General features: G+C 37.9%; 1 protein-coding gene across 4 annotated transcripts in view; it reads right to left on the reverse strand.

Moving 5' to 3' along the window:
• The window catches only part of nlgn1 (neuroligin 1), a 368401-nt gene that overhangs the window by 300249 nt on the left and 44496 nt on the right, over positions 1-23656 (reverse strand). The gene's annotated exons all lie outside the window — the stretch shown is intronic.

Raw genomic sequence — 23656 nt, forward strand, 5'->3', positions numbered from 1 at the left:
TAAGCTGGATTTAAAGTACCGTACAACACTTAAGATCCTGCAAGGTCATTCTCAATTCACCTCTCCCTCCTTCTCTACCACATTTACAACTCATTAAGAGTTTCCCATCTGTTTTTATATTTTTTCTCAATAGCATAAACTGACAGTATAATTTGCTTTAAAGGTTCATAAAGTATTATTCAGTTCCTTTCAGACATGGCAGCAATATAACTCGCTCAGACCATAAATATAATACCGCTCTCTTGAAAGAGGACAAGTGTAATTGCACAATCGTTTCATTTTGCAGAGCTATTCAGACCGTACCTCAGCTAATATAGAAAGAACAGGTCTTTTTGTCTCACTAAACCAAATATATAAATTAAAAATATATATATATATATATATATATATATATATATATATATATATATTTCAAAAGCAAAACTAAAGTTTCTAAGCAGCACCTGAAGTCGTTTGATAAGAACTGACAAGGTTGCCTTTAAAAACTAATCTGGACATTCCCCATCTCCCCTCTTATCAAGATGTTTACCTGTTTCTCTTTTCATCTTTATTTTTCTAAAACCAAATGACAGTATTGAAATTGCATTGAGATATTCAGACTCCCTTCAATGAAAATTGTGTTTTAGGGTATTTTTATCATGTTCTTGTACCATATTACTTACGATGGAGAACATATTTAAAGACAATTAAGCTTAAAATTGCTTTTCTAAGTATTTCTTTGTTCAGATCATTGTGAATCAGGAGCAGAGGAAAAGATGCGATTTGGTGTCACAAGATTCTTTTGGGTGTGACAAGCTCCCTGTTCTGCACCATTCTGATCTATCCTCTTATAGATGACTAGATTTATGTACGTCTTTGTTTTCCTCGTCTGAGCTGGTCTCTGGTTTAAAACTGTACAGCTAGATAGCTCCAACATTGCTCACCATTTTTGTCACACTGCTAACGTTTGCACGTTGCTGCCCTAAGTGTCTCAAGGCGTAAAGGGAAGTAAAGAGAAGAAGCTAAGGTTCACTAGGGATGTGAGGGTCTGTAAGCTAGTGAGAGAGAGTGTGAACAGAGGGATGATGGGAAGTGGAGGTGGGTTTACACCGCAACAATAGTCCCACCCACAACAAAGAGGAGAATTTTTGATAAACTACTGCCGCTGTGCAGAAACTATGTTCTAGAAAACGACACAGGTTTTTATTTTTATTTTATTTTATTTATATTTATAATTAAAAGACCACTGGAAACACTTTTACAATAGATGAAAAGATGATCAGAGTGGGACTTTAAGACATTTAGACGGTCTAACCACACAGCTGTTACTTTCATAGTTACCTGATTTATGTATGTTTTGCTCTGAAGAACAGATCAGTTTATTTTAAGGCAAAATCTTTTGCTATGAACTGTTCTGCTCATGTTCTTTGTTCTTAATTTTTTATTGCTTTAATTTAAACTTGAAGCCCAAAGTTCCAGTTTTTCACATGACAAAAAATATGGCTAAAGGAGTTTTGTTAGAATTCTAACCTGAAAAACTGAAAGCTTATGCAGCGCTTCACAATACCAAATGAAATAAATGGTTGTGACATTATAGACATGAGCACCATTCTGGCTTGATTTTCCTTCATTCTTACACCCCCCCCCCCCATTCTCTTGCTTAGTTTAGACAGAAATTAAATGATTATTTTACCTTGATACCAAACACTGATCAAAGCAAACAAGAAAAAGGCTAAGGCAAAGTGATGTCAGTTTGTTTAAAGAGTGCCGCTTCGCTAGAATTTAGGTTTCTCTGAGGGTTTTAGCTCCCATTAGAATTCTGTCTCCTCTTCCTCCCATCAGGCCTTTGGAACTTCATCAAACGCTTGTAACACAGACAGAAAGCAGCCCTAATTTAGAGCTGAACGACAGAAATAGGTAAGTATTTTTTTAGTTCATTAGCATTATTGCAAATATTATTTATTTTACAATTAAAGTAAAATACATTACTATATAAATATGAATATTCCACACAAATAAAGAGAAGTATTGAGAACTTTTTCTCTAAAAATCTGTTGTTGGGCTTCTGGGATGCTGTTTTTTGCTGTTAGAATTGTGATAAAAGTATTAAGAGGCAGAAAATTACCCAGCTTATATTAGCCTAGTGTGATTTCCATGAGAGAAAGGCCAACTGTTCTCATTTAGCATTTGTTTGCACATCTGTCCGATGGAAAAGAGGTCAATTTGTTGAGCAAGGGGAACGGCTCGCTAGGTGGACAGTTGCCTGAGTGAAGGACAGACTAGCTGACATCGGTTTATCTTCTGCTCACAAGGCAGTGTTGCTTTGTTTGTTTTTACAGTTCAGGTGCTGCTGCTAACATTAAATCAGCCCACAGTTTTGTTAAAATGAACATGGATAAAATAAAAATAAAATAAATGGATAAAATACAGGAAAAAAAATACAAAAAACACAATGCTGGAAGATTACTATTTTAGGATGACATGTTTGTGTGGGCATTTCCAGCTCCATCTTCAGAAGTGGAAAGCTTTTGCTGATGGAAGTGGAGATGGAAATCAGATGTGGTATATCTGACACAACATGAAGGTTTTTGAGGATTCTGGCTAAATTCCTTGATGCTTTAAACTCCCAAAAATAAAAAAATAAAACATTTAGGTTCAAAGACTTACCAGGTACAGTATTGTTTTTCTGTGGAGCTGAATTTCTGGCAAAGCTGGAAGGATTTCTGTTGCTGGCGCAGGTCCCAGAAACAGCAGCTAACACTGAAAGCAGCTCTGGTGTGCACCGAAGGAACCCCATCAGTAATTAATCTAATACAGTCGAGGCTTCAACATCCCTGCCAGAGCTATGTCATTTCTCTGGGAACATAATCCTCCAATTTAAATAGAAATGAAGAACTATTTTTTTTTAGACAAAAATTTGGTAAAATCCAACTCCAACCATTTCTGTTTGACTAGAGATTTTATGATCAGCACAGAAAGAAAAGAGGTCTCATTTTGGGGAGAGCATGTGGCATTAAAGAAAAAAAAAAGTTTTTAAAGCACTCAAAGAAGTTTTTTTTTTTCTCAATATTAACACCATTGTTCACAATTTCTTTAAATAATGACTAGTTAGATATACAATAAGATTCTTGTTTATTTTATTTAAAAATTATTAGTCTTTAAGTTTCTATTTTGGAACTTAAAAGACAAAAAATCTGTACTTAAAAAGCGCCATATAAAAATGTAGGAAAACACATGTTTATATGTTTGAAGCCTGACATAGGAAGTAAAGGCACAACTGACAACTCCTGTGTCACACAGTGTGCATTTTTACACAAGATTACACTGTTGCGGAACCTAAAGAAGTAGTAGCGATGAGACTGTGGTTGAAATATGATCCAAAATATGCTCCTTGACCCTAATCATGTAAACATGATCCTTTAGAGAGCAGACACAGTTGTTGTTGTGCAAATTTGCATCATTATGGTTCTAATACTTTTTGAAAAGTGCAAGCTGAGAAATGCAATCCATATTTGTCTTCCAGGACAGAGTGAAGAGGAAGCTGGAAACAGTAAGGCTGACAAGTGAGCCGACCAGAAGGATTTGAAGCCTTAAAGTCAATTTGGACTTCCATTTTCTATCTTTTTCTTCTTCAATCTCTGATCATCACAGTGGATCTAAACACCTGGACATACAACAGTTTACTTTGTCTGTTCTATAGAGTACTGGTCCCCAACCCCAGGCTCGCAGACCACCACCGTACCACATGGTGTTGGGCTGCAGACAGAAAAAAGAAATGTATTTGCTAACATAGATTATATATATATATATATATATTTTTGGTGATACTTAAGGAAGTTCTATTTTGGAAAACTACCGGATTTTGTTTACCATATCCGTCTGTCTTGACGCGTCACGAGACAGTTGGTGGCTTAACGCTTAAAAGCTAGCAAAACCCAAACAATAAAACATGTTTCAAAAGTTTCTTTGGCAAGAAAAGAGCCAGTGAGGAAACTGAAGAAGAGTCTATGACTTCAAAGAAACATAAAGTCGCTATTTACAGGCTAAACCAGGAGTCTTCCTCCAAACACATTTATCGAGACAGTTGTTTCCACATACTAGAAGCTGCTCTGCCTAAAATGCAGCGACTGACTATGGAATGTTTCACACACGCAGAGTTACAGTTACAGACACGTTGGATCCACGTTTACTATTATATTTAGAGAATATCAGTTTTACGATGATTGTGTCATTTTATTTTGCTGCAACTGGTCTGTGGTGGATAAAAAGAGTGGGGACCACCGCTATAGAACATATTTTTTGTCCTTTATGAGTTTTGAAATGAATATGAAAACCAAATAAATGTATTTTAAGCATTATATTGTTAATCTATTGCAGTTCGACATTATATGAAAATTATCAACAGAAAAACCTGTTGTTTACCTTAGATGATACAACTTTTTTTATTGCTGAGGGTCCCCACAGTAACATCCATATCTGTAGCATTAGTTACAACATTCTGCCCTACACTTTCAAGCAGCACCTGTTCTGCCTCTCATTAGACTATGTTACTACCTGTGGAGGCATCACAGAGATAAAGCAATACTATTTTATGTTGTAATTGGAAGGAAAAACGTTGTTTTAAGCAGAAAGCAAAGCAGAATGTTAATGCGTCACAAACTGTTTTCTACAGTAACACCCTCAGAACCACAAAACCTTTACAGGGTTCCCTTCACACAGAAAAAGTCAGTAGGAATTCATTTTAGTTTGCCGCATCCATCAAAAAGAATCATCATTCATTCTTCAGCATCACTGGAAGTAATTGAAGACTTAACAGCACACCAACAGCTACACAACATACTTCAGCGTTTGGTGTGGAGCAGCCATCTAAACATTTACTTTAACCTGAAATTGTTGATGGATTCAAGTAATTGTTTTTTTTTTTTTTTTATCTCAATCTCTTCCAATTTGGAACATCCATCTTTCTTTAGTCCGTGTGTAACAGCAGTGTCACTCAGTTTTCCTCCGTGATGGCTTAGAAAGTGTCATCTTTTATTTCCAATACAGAGGTGCTTGTGTTGTTCTGTAACCGCAGATCAACAGACATCTAAAAAAATGACTTATGTAGCTGAGTTTGGGACCTTTATAAGAATGGAAACTTCCCTTCGCGCTCACCTGAACACTTTTTATGAGTGCTCTTAAAGGCCTTGATGGCCAAGAAACTAGAGGACAGTAGCTGTAGCAGCAATAAAAAATGTTTTTGTACTGTATGACTAAAAAATGGAGATTTGCCTTCATACATTTCTACTTGGTTATGAATCTTCTTTTTCTTCAAGAAAACTTGCAGTGTTTATGGATCCACGACCTTAAATTGCTGTCACCCTTAGTAATGCATTGTGGGACAGCAAGATCAATCATGAAATTGGGCGAGCTTCTTTATTCTTTAGACCCACCCTCAGTCTATCTCGGTCATTTTATTCTTTCTCCTGTTTTATACAAATCTGATTTGTACAGATGGATCACTAAATCTGTGTCACCCGATTCTGGTCATTGGAATTCTAATCTGGTGTGTAAAAGGCAGGAAATAGAGAACACATGCATGACTGAAGTCCTGGATAAACAGGATTTAGAAATATTGATCTCTCTCATTAAATGCATTTCTATGTAAATCACGTATTTGCAGATGACATATTGATGTTTTAGGGAGTCATATTGACACTTCCTCTCCAACTTGTCGGAATATTTATATAATATTAGATATCAAGTGGCATACAGCATCCGTAGCTACTTAAGAAAGTGTAAAGAACAGAGGTTGTCTCACAACATTCACCCAAATCAGTCTAGTTCATGGTTGTTGCTCTTTAGTTTTCACCCGTTTTCTTCCCTTCCTCTCCCAGTATCCATTGTCTCTTAATATAGCAGCTCTATCGACGACCAATACAACATAGGTAATGATTGGAATAATTAAGCAAAATATATGTGAAGCTGTATCCAAACATATTGTATCTCAAGAAGTGGTTGTGACAGCTGCTAGGAAATCAGATGTTACCTTTGTTTTCCCAGTCCATCTGTTCAGTCTCAGGGATGTTATCGTTATACCTGATAAGTCCAAGTCCTCAGATTATAACTCAAGAAGATATTTTTAATCAAAAGCCTCACACCTCAAAATGAAGGACAGAGCTGTCTACAAAGGGTTCAGTGAGTTGATATTGAATTGTTGAAAATATTAATCCTCCCGCATGGAGCTCCAGCCCCTTAATGCATCAGTGACATGTTGACTTCCTACTGACCCTCCAAAACTCTGAGGCCAACAAGTTAACTTTTACAAGTCATAAGTAAAACATATTTCAAAACTCTAATATCTCTTCACGAAATGGGCTATACAATCAAAATATGTAGCAGTTTAAAGTTCTTTATATATTCCACGCATAGGGCTTTTTATTTCATTTTTACCAAACAAATGTAAGAAATGCAAGATTTTTTTCAAAATAGAGTATGAGCTTTGTGAAAGAGCTTACGTCAGAGAAACATGCAGATCACTGCGAAATAAACAGTCACATCATGATCTGGGACAATGCAACGGTATTGGAACAGAAAAAGACAAGTTCAAACTTTAAATGAAGGAAACCATATACTTGAGAAACACAAAAACAACACAATAAACAGAGACAGAGCATTCCCACAGTCACCCACATGGAATGATGATCAAACCACAACTAGATTAAGGGGGCATGGTCATTCGGATAGACGGGTCTAGACGGGTCTAGACGGGTCTAGACGGGTCTAGACGGGTCTATCCGAAATGCCATGATGGCCATGAAACCTTCTGAGGATCACTGCTGGCCAGAGGTTGAAGCATCTCAAGACACATTACATACCTATACTCAAATTTTTCTGATAAAAAACATTTAAAACAGCTTTAAGTATACTTACAGAAACCAATCGTCATAATTTAGAGTTATACATCAATGATGGGTCACAACTACAACTCAGTATTAAGACTTTAGCTGTCAGCTGGCTGACTTTTTTTTTCTTGAAGATTGTTTTATTATTGCACAGAATGAAACAAAATAGTAATATTTACACTTTTTGTCTTTGCAAATCACCAAACTGTATTAAAAATAGTGACTGCAGATCATCAGATCGTTTTTGGTTTAGATGTTTTTATAATCTAATGCCGGACGCCATCCATACAGCTACAGAAGTAAAATATCAAGAACAAAGCTTGTCTTACGATTTTTCACCCCACGCACTAAAGACAGTAATTTATTCGCCCCAAGTTGACTCGATCTAGTTCAGAGTTGTTGCTTTAGTCTATTCTCCACTTTCCACGCTCTTCCTCGCCTTCTTCTCCCAGTGGAGTGAACATGTTTACCTATTGTCTCTCAATGCAGCATCTTCACCGCCTACATGTGCTCAGTATCATTCGTCACATTTTCTTTTGTCGGTCGGCACACACACACACACACAAACACGCCTGCTAAACTCATTCCGGGGTGAGACACTCGATCTTTGTGGGTCTTTTCAACCAGCACACCGGTCCTAAACGGTCCTTACATGAGGGAAAATATCACAGAAAGAGACAAATGGAGCAGAAAGAACACACACACTCGCTTACTGAGCCCACTTGACAGGCTGCCAATATGTTTAATGAAGGAAGTGATGAGTTATTGACAGCTGCTGTGCATCTAAAGAAGCTGAATGTGTGTTGCTTTCTGTGTGCTAAATAATACACACAGACACCCAGGCACACCAGTTCTGGTGTTCAAATCTTAAGTATGATCCAGCATTCCAAGCAAAACAGTTGTGTGAAATTGTCAATATAATTGGATGTCTGTGTGTGTGTGTGTGTGTTCTTGGAAGAATGGCCATTTAGACTGTATTCTCTTAAGAGAAAATGACATTTTTTTTGTAGATAGCATTAAGAAATATTAAAAGAAAAAGATATTGTGTGTTAATCACTAAGAACACTGAAAATCCAAAGAACACAACAACAAATATTTAAAAAATGCCTTATATATGAAATGAAATGAGTTCAACTTTGAGCAACGTGCAAAAAATGACAGTGATATGACAGCTAACAAAAGGATCAAAACAATGCATGTAAAGCGTTCACATCGCCCTCAGCAACTCGGGTGACCACTTCCAATGAAAAGCCTGTGTAAATTCTCACGTCGCTGAAAGTTAAATGATTTTGAACTTTCACCATTAAGGGAGTTAAATTTGGTAGTGATGACTGGATGAAGGAGAAATTAATTTGTGCCCGGATGGAATTCTATGACACCAAGTCTTTCGTATTTTAGAATAGAGCTGAGAAAGGAAAAGCCTGGAGGAAGATTTGTGAGTTTTTCACTACTTCAATATTTTGTAGCAAGCCTCTTCCAACCAGGTGGTGGACATACGTTATATCTGGTAGTAATACTAATGCAGTCCAGTGTGAACACCATATGCTGGCTTAAAACTAAGGGATCAACCACCAAAAAAAGAAACAAAGAGGAGGGTTCAAGAGGAACAAATGGAAAGCTGAATCTATAATCAAAAACATTCTATGGTTTTTCCGGTTGGACTTTAGAGTTGGAGTTTGAACATTTATTTTAGAAATTATTATTTTTTTTTTTACTTATTTCACAGTAGAGGGGCACAGAAAGTTAATATTTTTTTTTCTTTATGAGCTGCTCAGTGAGATACAGTATCTGAGCAACAGCAGGTTTGAGGGTCCAATTAGTGCAACTGACTCAATGCACTAGTGAGGCTAATTACAGGATTTAGAATAATGAGGATAAATATACAAAATAACATCATTCCGAAAGCTACTATTGCACACTCTTAGAACAACACATAGACAACAAACTAAAGCTCAAACACAAACAAATTTGCTGGAAAGAGAGAAAGAGAGAGGGGTCACTACCCAAGACACACTAATATAATTTACAAACCTATCCGCCCACCGATATTGGACCCTGGCCTTTCCTCTGCTTATGCTCCACACACACCACCACCCCCGCCCTTACTCGTACACACTTTTTGCTTTGAAATATGATATTAAACCACAACAGCAGATGAGTCAAGGTGCTTAAGCATGCTGACTTCCTAATAAATCCTATTAAATTTCTCTGGAGAAATACGTTAAAACAACAGGCTCAATTACAGGATTAAATACAAACTGTTCAAATTGTGCATGTGTGTGAAAGCGGTTTGCGTGTCAATTTTTTTTTCCTGGGTGATTGTATTGGCTCACGTGCTCCAGCCCCTCTTTATCTCATCAGCTAAGCTCCTCCAGGCACGTTGCTAGGACTACCAGCAAAGTTTGCAGTTCCTTGTAAAATCATAGACAACAAGCATTTTGCTGTTTTCCGCTGAGTTTGGATTATGTAGGGAGTTGGTAGCTTCAGTTTTAGAAGTCATGCTTAAAAAAAGAGCAAATGTGTGCTCTGAGAGTCTAAAAATTCTTTAGGAAAACCCTGATAGATGATGCTCTGCACGCTCTGTTAAACTGAGGAGTCCTATCGCAGCAGCACAGCTGCTGTTGCATGGAACTCATGAGTATTTATGTTGTCAGACGAAGTCAAAGTCAAAACCCTGAAAGGCTCCAGCAGACAGAAAACTCAGGTTCTCTCATTTGTTTGAGTTTCACTTTGTTAGAGTTAGAAAACAGTCTCACAGGGAGCACAGATAAATAAATAAATAAATGAATGAATGAAATAAAACGAAGTCTATTAAAATGCTGTAGAAACAGAGATAGCTTAGACTGATTGATGCTTGGGCTGATCTATTGCAGCAGCAGACCTTTCCACGGAGTGAGATCACGGAGCTCTTACTGATTTATGGAGTCCTGAAACATAAATTAGATTTAATTGATTCTCATTATGACAATAAAGCACTGTATCATTCTTCTATATTTGTTAGAACAGCACATAAATTTTACACCTGAGACACAAGGCATTAATTTGGAAGAGTGACTTTTTTTTTTTTAGGTGCAAGTTGAAGCAGACAGCACAGTGGATAAATGAGATAGAGAATGGTGGAATTCATTGAATCCAAAAAGAAGTTAAAAGTCCTTAAATTTCAAATCATGAGAAACAGGCAGTGTGTGCCTATTTCCTTGTTGCTTTTGAGCAGGGATTCTGTCTACATAAAGGTTCATGTACAGTACATGGCAATAGCTGTATTTCCATCGACTATGAAATTGCGCAAATTGGATTTACGATAATAAATTAGCCTAATGGAACCAGATCATTTATCAAAAAAAACGTTTTTTGTGCTTGGAGGAGGTGGGTTTTTGAGGCGTATCGAGGTTGATGTATTTTGAAAAACTGCAATGGAAACACTTTTTTTCAAATAAAATGAGTCACATGACCACAGGTAGCCAGTTTGTAGATAGCGATGGCAGTTAGCTTTTTGGTAGGAACTGGCTTGGGCTCTGCATTGTGGGTGCCACAAGAGCATCACACAGATCATCAAACGATGAGTGTGTCATAATCTAAAGAAAACCCATCTAGTTTTTTTCAACTACAACTTAATTCCTGATTTTCTGGTGTTAAAGAGCCATTTGGTCATCTAAAGAAACAGTTGTTATCTTGTGGTACCTAGTTATTAAATCAGTATCATGAGGAAAAATAAACTAAAAAACTATTTGCTGACATGGCCATAATCCTCTGATCAGCCTCCATTACTGTGATGCTGTGAACCATGACAGCCTTCCTGTCAGGTGGTAAAAGTGGTTGGGAAGGTAAAGGCAGATGTTGCTATATGTTATGGTTTGCATGCATCTTGAAAATTACCAAGGACCTTAGGGTTCAAACAGTAACACTTTTCATTGCATTGCAGACTCACACGGCAGTTGACAGACAACATTCATCTTTCATTTACTGTAATGAAAAGCAGAATGCGGTACATGAAAAGCAGGTCATATTTTATTTAGTACGTTTTCACTCCCATTCCTTCATGTGTTGTTGTGCAAACGCTAACATCATTGCCTAAATTTGGTTTGAAGCTGCTTTTCCATCATAATTGAGTAAATAGCTTCATGCATTACATAGCTGCATGACCGTTTTGGAAAGGGTCCCATAAATTATGACTGAAAGTGAAATGGAAACTATGCAAAAAGCTGATTCTTTTCTCTGCACTGTCTACCTCTGTAGCTGAAAATGTGCTTTGTCTGAAATATGCATGAGGCAGAATGTGTCCCTGCTGCAGCCCAAGTAATGAAACACCGCAGACAAGCGGCATGTGAGAAAACAAATCTGTTTTTGTTAGATGAATCTGAAGGATGGGTGTAATGTTATGACATTTGTATCCCCTTTTTGCAAGTACAACGGCAGAGTGCCGGAAGCTCAGATGTCCTTCATTAAATATTCAGCCAAAAACTTTATAAGGAAACGGAAAAATAAAGCGTTTATTTACTTATAATCATGCAAGGGCCATGCATATGTATAAGCAGTTATCAATTCTGTCACCTTGAGCAGAAAACTTTGCATGTGTTAACATGCGCAGATTTGATATTAAGGAGGGAGGGTGCTGCTTAAAAATGTTTAGAGAAAAGCATGTTTAGCAGTTAAGGTCAAACCTCCTTCTTCAACCTTTTCCCTGACAAAGCAGCACTGGGGCGTTTCAGCAGTGCTGTGCCTTTAAGGCTCTGATGACGGCTTTTAACTTGATTAGTATTCCTCCTGCACGGTTCATTCCTTCCTAGTCTTTTGACTTATTTAACTCTTTGGAGTGCAAGTCAAAGAAGTAAGTTTCCCCTTAAGATTGAATCTTTTTGAATATTATTCAAAATTACTTGAATAATTCCAGCCAATTCAAGCTGAATTCAAGCTCGATTTCACTTATAAAAATAATCTGTCAAGTTTTAAGATTTTTTTTTACCTTTTTTTTTTTTTTTCAAAATTAGGAAAATTATTTTGCTGTGCAAAATTACAAATTATAATTTGATTAAAAATTTCGGGCCAACGATGCATTGGAAGATTATCAAACAAAGTTTATACTATGGAAAGATGGGTGTGATTCCATTGAAATCTGCAACTACCTTGGGCAAGAAATTAGGAAACAGATTTTGATACATCCTGACCAGGGTTCATTGAAATGAATACTGAGGCATTTAAGTCACAGAGGATCAAAACATTCACTTTTAAAATCTATGAAGTTCTAGAAAACCTGAAAGATGACACCACAGAGTACATTACAGAGAAGTGGGAACGGGAAGCCAACACTAAGATCTCAACAGAGGGATGTTTCGGAGGGAGTACAGGTGAAAGAAACAGAGTTACCAACCGTTTGAGACCTTGTCAAACAATTAAAGTAGATTACTTTCACATATTCTGGGGATGCTCGCTGATAAATCAGTACTGAACTGAGATTAAAAAAGGTAGAGGAAGTCTAGACAAAGCTTCCACTCTCCTTTGAGATAATGCACCTGGGAAATATTGAGATAGGCAATTTAAGTCAATTCAAGTGTTGATGACTATGAAATGTTGGAAATTATGTTATTGGCCAGTAAAAAGGCAATTACCAGAAGATGGCTTATAAATAGACACCTGATAGTCCAGTTTTACTTTTAGTGCTTGTGTTTACATAGACATTTTACATTGGACAAATTATTCTCACAAGGTATTTTTCATTTTTTTTCTTTCCATTTGTGAATGATTTTACTGCAGGTGGATGGCTCAGTTGGCTGTGTAAGACTGGCTGATCCAGTTGAATCCAGTGCAGGTCCTTGGGAAAGACCCTTCACGCTACCGGGTCCCCCTTTGCCGGTCCCCAGCCTGGATAAAAAACAGGGCTGGGTAAGGAAGGGCATCTGGTGTAAAAATCCTTTAAAAAAATTAATAATAATCTGTGTGAATCACTGAAGCTGATTCGCTGTAGGAAGAGCAACAACAATGAGTACTATTTGTAAAATGTGGCATAGTACTCTCTAATTATTTGTAAACCCAACAAAATAAAATAAATAAGACAGTAATTATTGTCATTTTTACTCTGTACACTCTTGTACACATAGGTTGTAATGGTCTCTAGGATCTATCCATCATTCTCCCTAAAGAAGCTGGAGCTAATCCCATGTCAGAGGCAGCCCACAACATTGTCGTTGCTCCATTACTCTGTGGTTACATGGAGACACCGAGCTGCATCTGTGCAACATCTCATAAGGGGAGGGGACCCAGAGCATGCTCAAAGTAGTTAAAGCTTGATTTGTTAAACAAATTAGGGACCTATTAAACATACTAAATACAGTTAATAAACTGATTGGGCACAGCGCAGCCAATCAACACTGATTAGGTCCACTGAGCAGCAGCAGCTCAGTCATTAGCCGAAGGAACAACAATGGGGTGCAAAAAACTAACCTAATTACAATTTATAAATTCTTTTTTTATTTTCAGTTGGACAGGACATGACAGCAAAATATGCAGAAAAGGGGTTGAAACAACGGGGGGGGGGGGGGGGTCACAAGTAAAATGTTGAATGGTGAAAGTTTACTGCTGAAACGACAGCTTCCACGAATCACAACCGCAGCTGAGCCAAAACAGAAATGAAACGCGGAATCTGAGACGGTGACAGGAAGGAACCTGCTAGAAAGTGGTGACACATTTAAAGCTTTAACAAACAGCCTCAAATATATATTTACTCTCTTTCCTCAAGCTGAGAGAATTCTTGAAATCATGTTGGTTGTTTTTTCTGGTTTGGAGTGATTTTTCTGTTTCATTCAGCTTAGAGTTTAAATACTCAGAGCACTTCAAGTATACTAGAAAACATGCAAAAAGTACATTAAATCATTAAATGAATTTGTTTTAAGTAAACTTGGCTTACTTTTGCTGTTAGCCCAAATTCAGAAATGTTGTGAATTTATTACAATTGTCCTTAACGTGTGGGACTTGAGAGGCTGTTTTCCCTGCAGACATTTTTGTTGTTGTTCAAATTCCTTTACAAATGTGATATTTTTATAATAAGTAGCAGTACTATTCTGAAATGAGATGATGTTGCAGTTATTGTTTGAAGCATAAACACTTTGAAAGTCCAACTTTGAGACATTTTTTAATGACATTACATCCACAATTTTGCTGCTTGTCAGAGCAAAACATATAATAGTGGACTCCCATTAAATTAATTAAGAACTACAGGAGATCAAATGTGAGCTATTTGCCACCCCCCTTTTTTTCTCTTTCATAAACAATAAATGATCAGGAGAAATGAAGGAAAGGGGAAAAAAAAACTAATTGATAACCTATTATTATGATCAAAAGTGGAAATTGTCCCGCATTTTTACTTTTTATGAATTTTCATGTCTTTATGAAACATGTTTAAAGAGTGGTTGGAATTAAAAAAAACCTGTTCTTGTGATTTTTTTTTTTTTTTTTAAGTGCCCTATTAATAAAACATTCAAAACTAAATCAAATATCACCTGAGATTACTCCAGAAACTATTTGGTGTTTTTTTTCTAATTTTGTGCAACGCCAACAGTAAAAATCCCACCAAAAACATCTATACATTCATAAACAAATGATCTATTGTTTCTTTATTACTAAAAGCACAGCTGTTTTCCTCACTTTATGTCTTTTTAATGCAGTGTCAGATTTGAACACTGCATTAACGTTAGACAAACATGAAATACATTAAATATTAAACGGAAAGTGAAGACGTGTAATAGAAAGTGTCTAAGTATTAAAAAATAATAAAGCATTATATTATAAGCATACACTGACTAAACTAAAAAACTCAACCCAGTTTATATAGAATTGCGGGATCTGCCGTGAGGCTGTGCTCCTTGTGCTGCTTCAGCTCACAGTCTGCACTGTAACTGAACAAAAGTATGGAAAATACACAGATGTTAGGGAAAGCAAGGACTAAAATGATGCATATAAAATTCGTTGATGTGTGTTGTACTGCCTCACATGCCTCCTCTGACTGCATGTCCCTGGTTGAAAAGTATTTTGATGAAGAATAAACACGGCTGAACCGACCCTAAACTCACCCAAATTACCGTATTTTCACGACTATAAGGCACACTTAAAAGTCTTACATTTTCTCCAAACTGTAGGGGGCGCCCTAATGTGTAGTTATGGGACTTCGGCAGAGGAGAAGTAGAAGATGGCATAAGAACCAATTCAGTTTTTCTCCTGCTGCTTTTTTCCACAATGAGTGTGTACGTGTGTGTGCTGAAATGTGTGTGTGCCGAGTTCCCTCGTGCCGCGCTCCAGCATTTGCAAAAGGAGGGGACAGACACCAGTGGCGGTTCTACCCTGAATTATTCCCCGGGCGAGGCCCTCCTCTAGCCCCCCCCCCCCCCCCCCCCCATAGAGTCACTTTGTCCATTTATTGTAACAGAAAATACAGTTAGGAAATATTTAATAAACACAAACAATCTGAAATAAATATTATAAACTACAAATCACACTAATAATACACTAGAATTGGGCGACAGTGGCTCAGGTGGTTGAGCGGGTCGTCCAATGATCGAAGGGTTGGCGGTTCGATCCCCGCTCCCACCAGCCAAAATGTCGTTGTGTCCTTGGTCAAGACACTTCACCCTCCTTGCCTCCAGTGTGGCTCCACTGGTGTGTGAATGTGTATGAATGATCCCGGTGATGGTCAGAGGGGCCGTAGGCGCGAAATGGCAGCCACGCCTCTGTCAGTCTGCCCCAGGGCAGCTGTGGCTACAACCGTAGCTTACCATCACCAAGTATCAATGAGGAGTGAATGAATAATGGACATAATGTAAGCGCTTTGGGTGTCTTGAAAAGCGCAGATAAATCCAATCCATTATTATTATTATTAGAATAAATGTAACTGCAGCACTAAGAAGAGAAAACACTAACTAAAACCTAACCTTTGTGGCCTTCCTGATGCAAGCTTGTCAATAACGTCATCATATGAATTCTGCTCCCCCCCTGAATGATTGATACTAACAACAGCAGGTTAGTGAGTTGCTCCTGAGACATTGGTGATCTCAGGTATGACTTGATCAACTGGAGTTTTGAAAAGCTAACAACAGCAGCAGCAGCAGCAGCAGCAGCAGCATGCTACCATCACAGCTTATTTAACATTATGAACTAATATACAACAATAAAACACAACAAAAACTTTGTGTTACAGCAGAGCAGACAGACACACGAATCATAACTAATGTTACAAGTTAAGGCAGAGCAAACATTTAAGAATAAATATCTTAAAAATGACGTTATTTGCAATATTTGGGCCTACTTCAGTTTTGGTCATGATAGACCAAACAAGAGATTTTTCCTCTGCAACGTTGTTGTTGTTGGGCAGGTAGCATTCGAATTTAGAAAACGTGCATCTAGCTATGCGATAATAACCTTTTCTTTGTCTCTTTTCTCCTCTTCTTCTCTTTTCTTTCTAAATTGGGCACCAGCTTTGACCTTTTTTCTCCATATTTCAGATGTTTTTGCATTTAGCATAAATGTCCTGACATAGGTATCAAGTCTGTCGACTAAACCAACTGTCATCTAAGTGAAGAATTTTTTTTTGTTTTCCCATTTTTTATTTGAAATAACCAAAAAAGCATGATTTTTTTATACTTTTTTTATACCCGCAGCCCCCCCCCCCCCCCTCCCGTTCGTCAAACATTTCCAGCAGGAGCGCGTGCAGCTGCACCCAGGGGCGCCAATTCGCTACATGGCGGCGCAATTTTTATTTTTATTTTTTCATCAAGCACTGAGCCGCGGCCCGCGACCGTTGCCCCCCTGGAAGAAGATCCAGCCAGGTTTGCGCATGCGTTTTGTGCTCCGTGCTCACCTCAGCCTGCACCCTTCACCCCGCGCCCCCTCCCTTCTCCTTCTTCACCCCGCGCCCCCTCCCTTCTCCTTCTCACACACATTTGCGTCTACTTCTCAAAGACAGCAGGGAGCGCAGCTGCGGGGCGGGGGCGCCGCCAGGTTTCAGGCTGTTACAAACTCTGTGATATAAGTAAACCTGATATAAGTAAACCAATAGTGATGCATAAAGTATTTTACAAGAGCTGAGCCGCTGGCGCCGCCCCTCCGTCATTTTTCCGCCCCGGGCGATCGCCCGTATGGCCCGTGCCTAAAACCGCTACTGACAGACACTCAGCCAAGTGAGTGTGTGAGTGCGCATTCATTTTGTGTTACTCAGTTAGCGAGAACAGTAATTTAAAAAAAAAAAAAAAAGGTTTTCCTCCAAAAAAACTGCAACTGGTTCCAGCTATGGAATTCTCTTCCTCCAGATCTACGCAATACCGACTTGCTGCCACTGTTCAAATCCAAACTCAAGACTCATCTCTTTAAACATCATACAGTTAATCAGTTCAGTTAACGCAACCTCATTTGTCTGTTTTTCTATCCTGTTTTTATGTCTTTATATTTATTCATGTTTTACTCTGATAATTTCTTATTGATGTTTTGTTCTGTTTTTCTTATTTTTAACCTTGTACAGCGATCTTGGGGGACTTGAAAGGCGCTTGAAATAAAAAGTATTTTTATTAACATTATTATTATTAACCCACTCTGGAGGCTGAGGGTCCGAATGGGGAAGTCAACCCCCGAAGGAAGATCCGCTGTGGGCCCTGGAGGAGATCTCCCCCGCGGTCAGAAACAACATCGCAGGAAAGGTTCAACACTAGCATGCACGTTTTACCAGTATGTTATGTTAACGTGCCCCCCCCCTTAACACACGGTGGGCCTTTTGCATGTGACAAATACCGAAAAATTGTGCCCTTACGTCCTGCTCTAGTATTATGTGTGTACTTACTTACTGCCCTAAAAATCTGCAGATGCGGGGTGTGCAGGTGATACGCAAATGCACGTAGGACACCCACTCAAACGATGCTCTGTCACATTCACTCATTTAAAACATAAGCAGTTATCACATGAACAGCAGTAAGCAGGATTTGAGTGGTCTACCATCTAAAAATTTCGTGCTGCGTGTCTCATATGGGTTTGCCCATTTTTCACCCACAGAATGCCTGTATACACCCGAAATGACAGATGTAACTAAGGCTTAAAATAATAAAAGTGATTACTAAAAGTCTGCACCCCAGTGCCTTTTAACCAATTCTAGTTTACTACGTCCCAGTTGAGAGGAAAAACAGTAGAAAAAGAACCTGCATAACTCAGAGAATGAGAAGTAATAAATATTTTTGAAATTTATGAATCATTCATACGATTTTTATATTCATAGCTAGTTAGGTTCCCCCTCAGTTCGACTTCCATCTTCTGACTCCACTGCTATCCCACCATGAGAGCAAAAATTCAAATGTGCCTTCCTCATCACAGAAGTCGTCATCACACGCCAGCTATGATTTATTCCTCAAAATGTTTACCTTAACTTTTGATGAAAAATGCAGATTTTATTTTGTGCTTTTATCATGAAAGTTTCATTGAGTTTTTAACTTTTTTATATCAGCAATAATTTTGGCACAAGATTCAGTTAGACATAAAAAAAGTTAAACACATTAGCTTTAGAATAAAGGGAGCCTGGAGAAGTATTTGTGGAGGGGGCAAAGGAAATCCAGGGTAACCTGAACAACGTTCTGCCTCTTATTTCCTTCTGTTGTCTCTTAGCAGCTTCAAAAATCAGCCGAGACAGAAGGAACGCAATTGCAATTGCAAACAGGACATGGACACACAGCAGAAAGGTGAGGAGTGGAACAGTCAGAACACAGACAGAGGAGAAGAGCAGATGAAAAGAAGGAACTCCTTTGGCAGAAACCAAAAAATTATGGAATAAGACATTTTATTTTAATTGTCTAAATATTAATAACATTCACATCTGAAAGCCTTTAAATTTTCATCATTTTACCGCAACAATGTGCCTTACCTGTAAATTTTTTAGATGTACGTGCAAAACGCAGAACTTATTTCTTGTAGTTTTTCTTTCATGAAGAAAGTGATAGCAACTATTTTGTCCAAGCTGTATCAGGCTTCTTGTTACATTGTTCTTATGCATTACAAAAATATCAGAGTGGGACTTGGTATCGGCTGATTCTCAAAATCGAATGACTTCCAAAACCTCATGGGAACTAAGAAAAAGACTTCTGAGCAGACATTCAGTCAGACTACCCATGCCACATTAGAATTTAATAAAGAGGTCATATCTTAAATTCAAGAAACTCAAAGGGCCAAATTTGACTACCTTATTTTTTATTTTTATTTGATTTGTTCATTTTTATTTTCTATTGTTATTTCTGCGGCTGCTTTTAATCTCTACTACCCAAAATGAAGAAACCAAAAAATCAAATATTCAAATTAACTTAAAAAACCCAGAGGAAAATTGCTGGGTTTCTGAAATGCTAATCACCTTGTTTGCTTTGTGCATTACATGACATAGAAACAGTAAATTGTGCTGCCTGTATAGATGACATATGTTCTGTTTGTAGTCCACAAATAAGTTTGTGTTTGTGCTTGTAAGAAATCCACAGGACCCAAATGGAAATGCTCAGACTGTTTAAGTCAGCACAACAGCAGCCAGAGGATTCAGGTTAGCAGATACAAGAAAACTTATCTGCACAGCCAACCGTCTAAGAATGTCAATTTTTCACAGATTATTCCTAATCATAAAAAGAGAGCACTGGTGTTTTTGAGGACCTCCTCTACTGTTTTTATATCAAGACTTTCATTTACTGATCTTGTCCCTCCTTCTGAGATTTCTTTTCCCAGTGCTCCTCATTCTGAATGGCTTGTTATTGTGCTGCAGCATGTTTAGGCCTCTGCACACAGGCACGAGGCTGCTGTAGTTCTGTTTGCTAGTTCTGTTTGTAACGGCGGCTCAGAGCCACATTAGTACGTGCTTACACGCAGCCTGCCAGCTGAACAGCACCATGTCTCAACACTCATCTCGGATGAGTGTTGGACAATTTCCTTTTACGTTTCCAGAAACACTTATGGTGAATGACAAACGCTTTAAATTGCAATTGTGAGCGTCCAGTCAGAAATCTGACTATTATGACACACCATGACTTTATAAATATTCACAAATGTTGAGTAGATATTCGTGAATTTATTTTTAATACATCATTTTAATAAAAGGTAAAGGTCTGATTTATTAAGGGTTCAACCCATTAATCATGATTGTCTCAAAGTGCTACACAAAAGGCAAAAATCCTCCAGCACCAGAGTGTTAATTTGTTTCCTTCAGCATATCCCCTCAGAGGTCACCACAGTGAATCAGCTTTGATTGGTTCACACAAGTGGTTTGGCAGAGATGCTGGATTCCTGACACAACCCTGCATTTTATCCAGGCTGGGGACCGGCACAGAGGCACTCAGACTTGGGCCCCTTGTGGCTACACAGTTAGTATGAAAGGTCTTGCCCAAGGACCCACACTGGATGAAGCTTATTGCACTCCCTGGGAATCAAATCTTATTTTTTCTGTGTGCCAGTCCTCCAAGGACAGATTATCTGTATAGAACTGCCCTATAGAAGTGACTAACATATTGTATCCAAGGGTTTTCAGTGTAATTCACCGTATTTAACAAGCAACAACTCCCTCTAAATGGAAGATTAGGAAGAAACCTCCATAAGCAGGCGTGTCTGCTGGGACTGGTTGGAATTCCTGATAAGAATTGTTTTATCAACTTTCAAATTCAAGCTTTTAAAAATCCAAAGTGTTGTTTAGTGTTTTTTTTTTTACAAATTTAAAGCCCAATGGTCACCAAAAAACTAAAGTGTGGAAAGTCTGAAATGTTGTTAAAAAGCAGGAAAAACTAAATAAAAGATAACTTAGACATGAGTGTAATTCACTGTGCATTAATGTGATTTCACATGGTTTATTTGATCCATTACATTGCCTCAAATAGAATAAATTAAGCCAAGAAATTGTGTTATAGTCCCACTTTGATCATCTTCTATTTCAAAAGCATTCTCTGTGGTCTTTTAATTATGATTATTCTAATTATGCTTACGCTGTTTTTAACCAAAAAAAAAAAAAAACTGTCAATTTCCAAGACATAGCCTTCCTTCATTTCCCATGATCCCTCATTTCCCATGATCCTTCATTTCCCATGATCCCAAGATTAGAGGTGCAACAAAAATGGCGTGCAATTTTAGTGCTATCCAGCTGTACCATTTGGAGTGGGTTAAGTACTAGGATGTCTGAGTGTGATATCCTTCAACAAGGATTTTTTTTTTTTTTTTTTATAATACAAATGTTTGACAAACAGCAGTTTGCTTTGCTTAATTGTTATGACAGGCATGCTGTCCCGTCTCAGCATGTTAGGTTTTTTTTTCATATGATGTCCTCTGTGAATCAATCCACTGCTGCCGTGCAAACAGACTTTACAAATCTAGTGCCAGGCAACTGCTTTAATCCAATTATCCTTAATAAATTACTTTGCTCTGTTTACATGATGTAATGAGTGTAAGTGGAATACCAAACAGACTCAACAAAATGATTTTCTGACATGATAATTCTGCTCTTCTTTTTAGAAAATCCATACAAACCTTATTAGTGTGTTTTTTGTTTTTCACACCGACTTGTAGAAAATTAGATTGATTGCATGTCTTCAACAAATCAGCCATTATATATATTTACATATCCAGAAGGCCATGAATTAAAGTAAAATGTCTCCAGCCCCACCCACTGCCACTCACTGACGAGAACTGAGCTTCTGAAAATAAAAATGAAGCAACATCTGTTTCTTTTATCAGCATTTTTAAATTTACTCTCTTGAAATGCTTTAAAGTTGTTCTTAAAATCTAGTCAAAAATTACAATCCAAACTAGGGCAGCACAATGTGAGAAAAATTTGCGATATTAATGATCAATACTGTGATGACGACATAACTTGTGATACATGAACAAATAGCAAAACATCTAAAAACATAATTTCCATTTCAAAGTATCTGGCCTCACATCGATCTTTCAGAATGCTTGATTGACATATTCTCCCAAGCATGCTTTCAGGTGGTGGAGGTGTGGCCAACAAGCTCACCATGGATTGGCGAGAGTGGTTGCCGTAGAACTGTTGACTTAGACCAACTCGACCAATGGCTGTTTTTCTGACCATTTCTAGTTCCAACATGGCAACATAAAATAATGGAAAAAAACGGCAACTGAATTGACTTCATTTGGTTGGAGCCAGAAGTAAGCCATTTTTTTTGGGTAACATCACACTCACTCGGTCCAGTTTATTATATGTGGTCAATGATTCTAAAAATCCCCTCAGAAAGCTATCATCAGATGAAAGCTTAAAATAGCAAATGTTATTGAAACGTAGTTTTTCTGGTATAGATAAGCTAAGGTTGGATTTTGTTTTCACACCTAAATCTAAAACTGACTGTATAAATAATGCTATATTAAGAATATTTAGATTATTTCAATACAAATTTGACATGGATCTGTCAAAAGAATTTGGAATTAAGTCAAATTCTACATCATCTTACGATTGTATTTTGTCTAATTTATTGGTTTTATACTGCAGACTTATAGGATGAAAAGACTTTAAGTGTCTGCGGGGAGAGGAGGTGAGTGAGTAATCTTTCTTTCTTTTTTTTCAAATTTTAACTGCATTATGCAATTAAATAAAGTGGGGAAAAAAACAAAAAACAATTACATTTAGTGCAAAACAGCCAGCAAGCATTAATCATAGTTCAATTTACATTCACTTTAATAACAAGGTTACAGATCAGAGTGGCTGCACTGATCTTTGCCCGCTGAGGCGTGCTCTGTAGTGCAGAGCTGCTGTGTGTAACACTAAGCGCTGCTCCCTGACATTTCAAAGGAAGATTTTTCTTCCCTCAGTGCACAACCAGAGGGTAGTACATTTAAGCCAGATAAACAAACCCAAGCAAAAGCAGCCTCAACTCGGGGGGGAAAAAAAAAAAAAAATCTAAGCCTCAAATACGACAAATTCCACTTTTTTTGTCCAAGATACATTGTTTTCTCTACTTAATCTTCTTTTATCACAAAGTGAAAAAATGAAAATATCAGGGGCGACTGTCTGAGCCTTCGTTTCTAAATAATGATTTTCATGCTGTGTGATGGATACGTAAGCTCCTCTAATCCCCCCCGTTTAAGTGAATATCCCTCTTCTGGTATTTGTTTGTGTGACACGTCGGAGAAGACGAGTAGAGAGGAAGAGGAGCGACATTAGAATAAATTGTGTTGTAAGAAGAATATACAGTAAGTGATAATATGAGCTGCTGCCAAGACAATGACATTAACACCCAGGCCTCATCAAGGACACTGTCAGCAACCCTCCCCTCATTCTCACTCACACACACACACATCAATATCTTGGAAGAAGCTGAGAGACGGAGGGAGGAAGACAGAGCAGCGCAGAGGGCATTATCTTGATGAAACAGTTCTCTGCACAGCCGCCCGGGCCAACCTGAACACAGTACTGGTTTCTTTTAATGGAGATTACACAGCCAAGGTCCAGCCTGAGCTCATCTTATTTAACACTGCATACAACTCCATCACAGGGAGTGTGTGTGTGTGTTGCATGTTTGCAACAGTTTGCCTTTATCTAATATACTGCAACCCCACAGCACATCAACTATTATTACTGCTCACCCCGTGGCCCCAAAGCCAGCAGCCAATCAAAACTCCCACTCCTGCTGGCCAATGAGAGAATAGAAGACATGTGGAACACACTATTCTGTCATGCAGCCATCCAAGCATTTACAGATAAAGTGATTTAGGACTGCTTGTCCTCTGCAGAACACTTTTGGAGGTTCTTAACTCCCCTTCACTTATTTTCTTAGAGGTGTTAGTACTTACTCAGAAGA

This window comes from Oryzias latipes, chromosome 4 (genome assembly GCF_002234675.1).
Source record: "Oryzias latipes chromosome 4, ASM223467v1".
NCBI classification, from domain to species: domain Eukaryota; kingdom Metazoa; phylum Chordata; class Actinopteri; order Beloniformes; family Adrianichthyidae; genus Oryzias; species Oryzias latipes.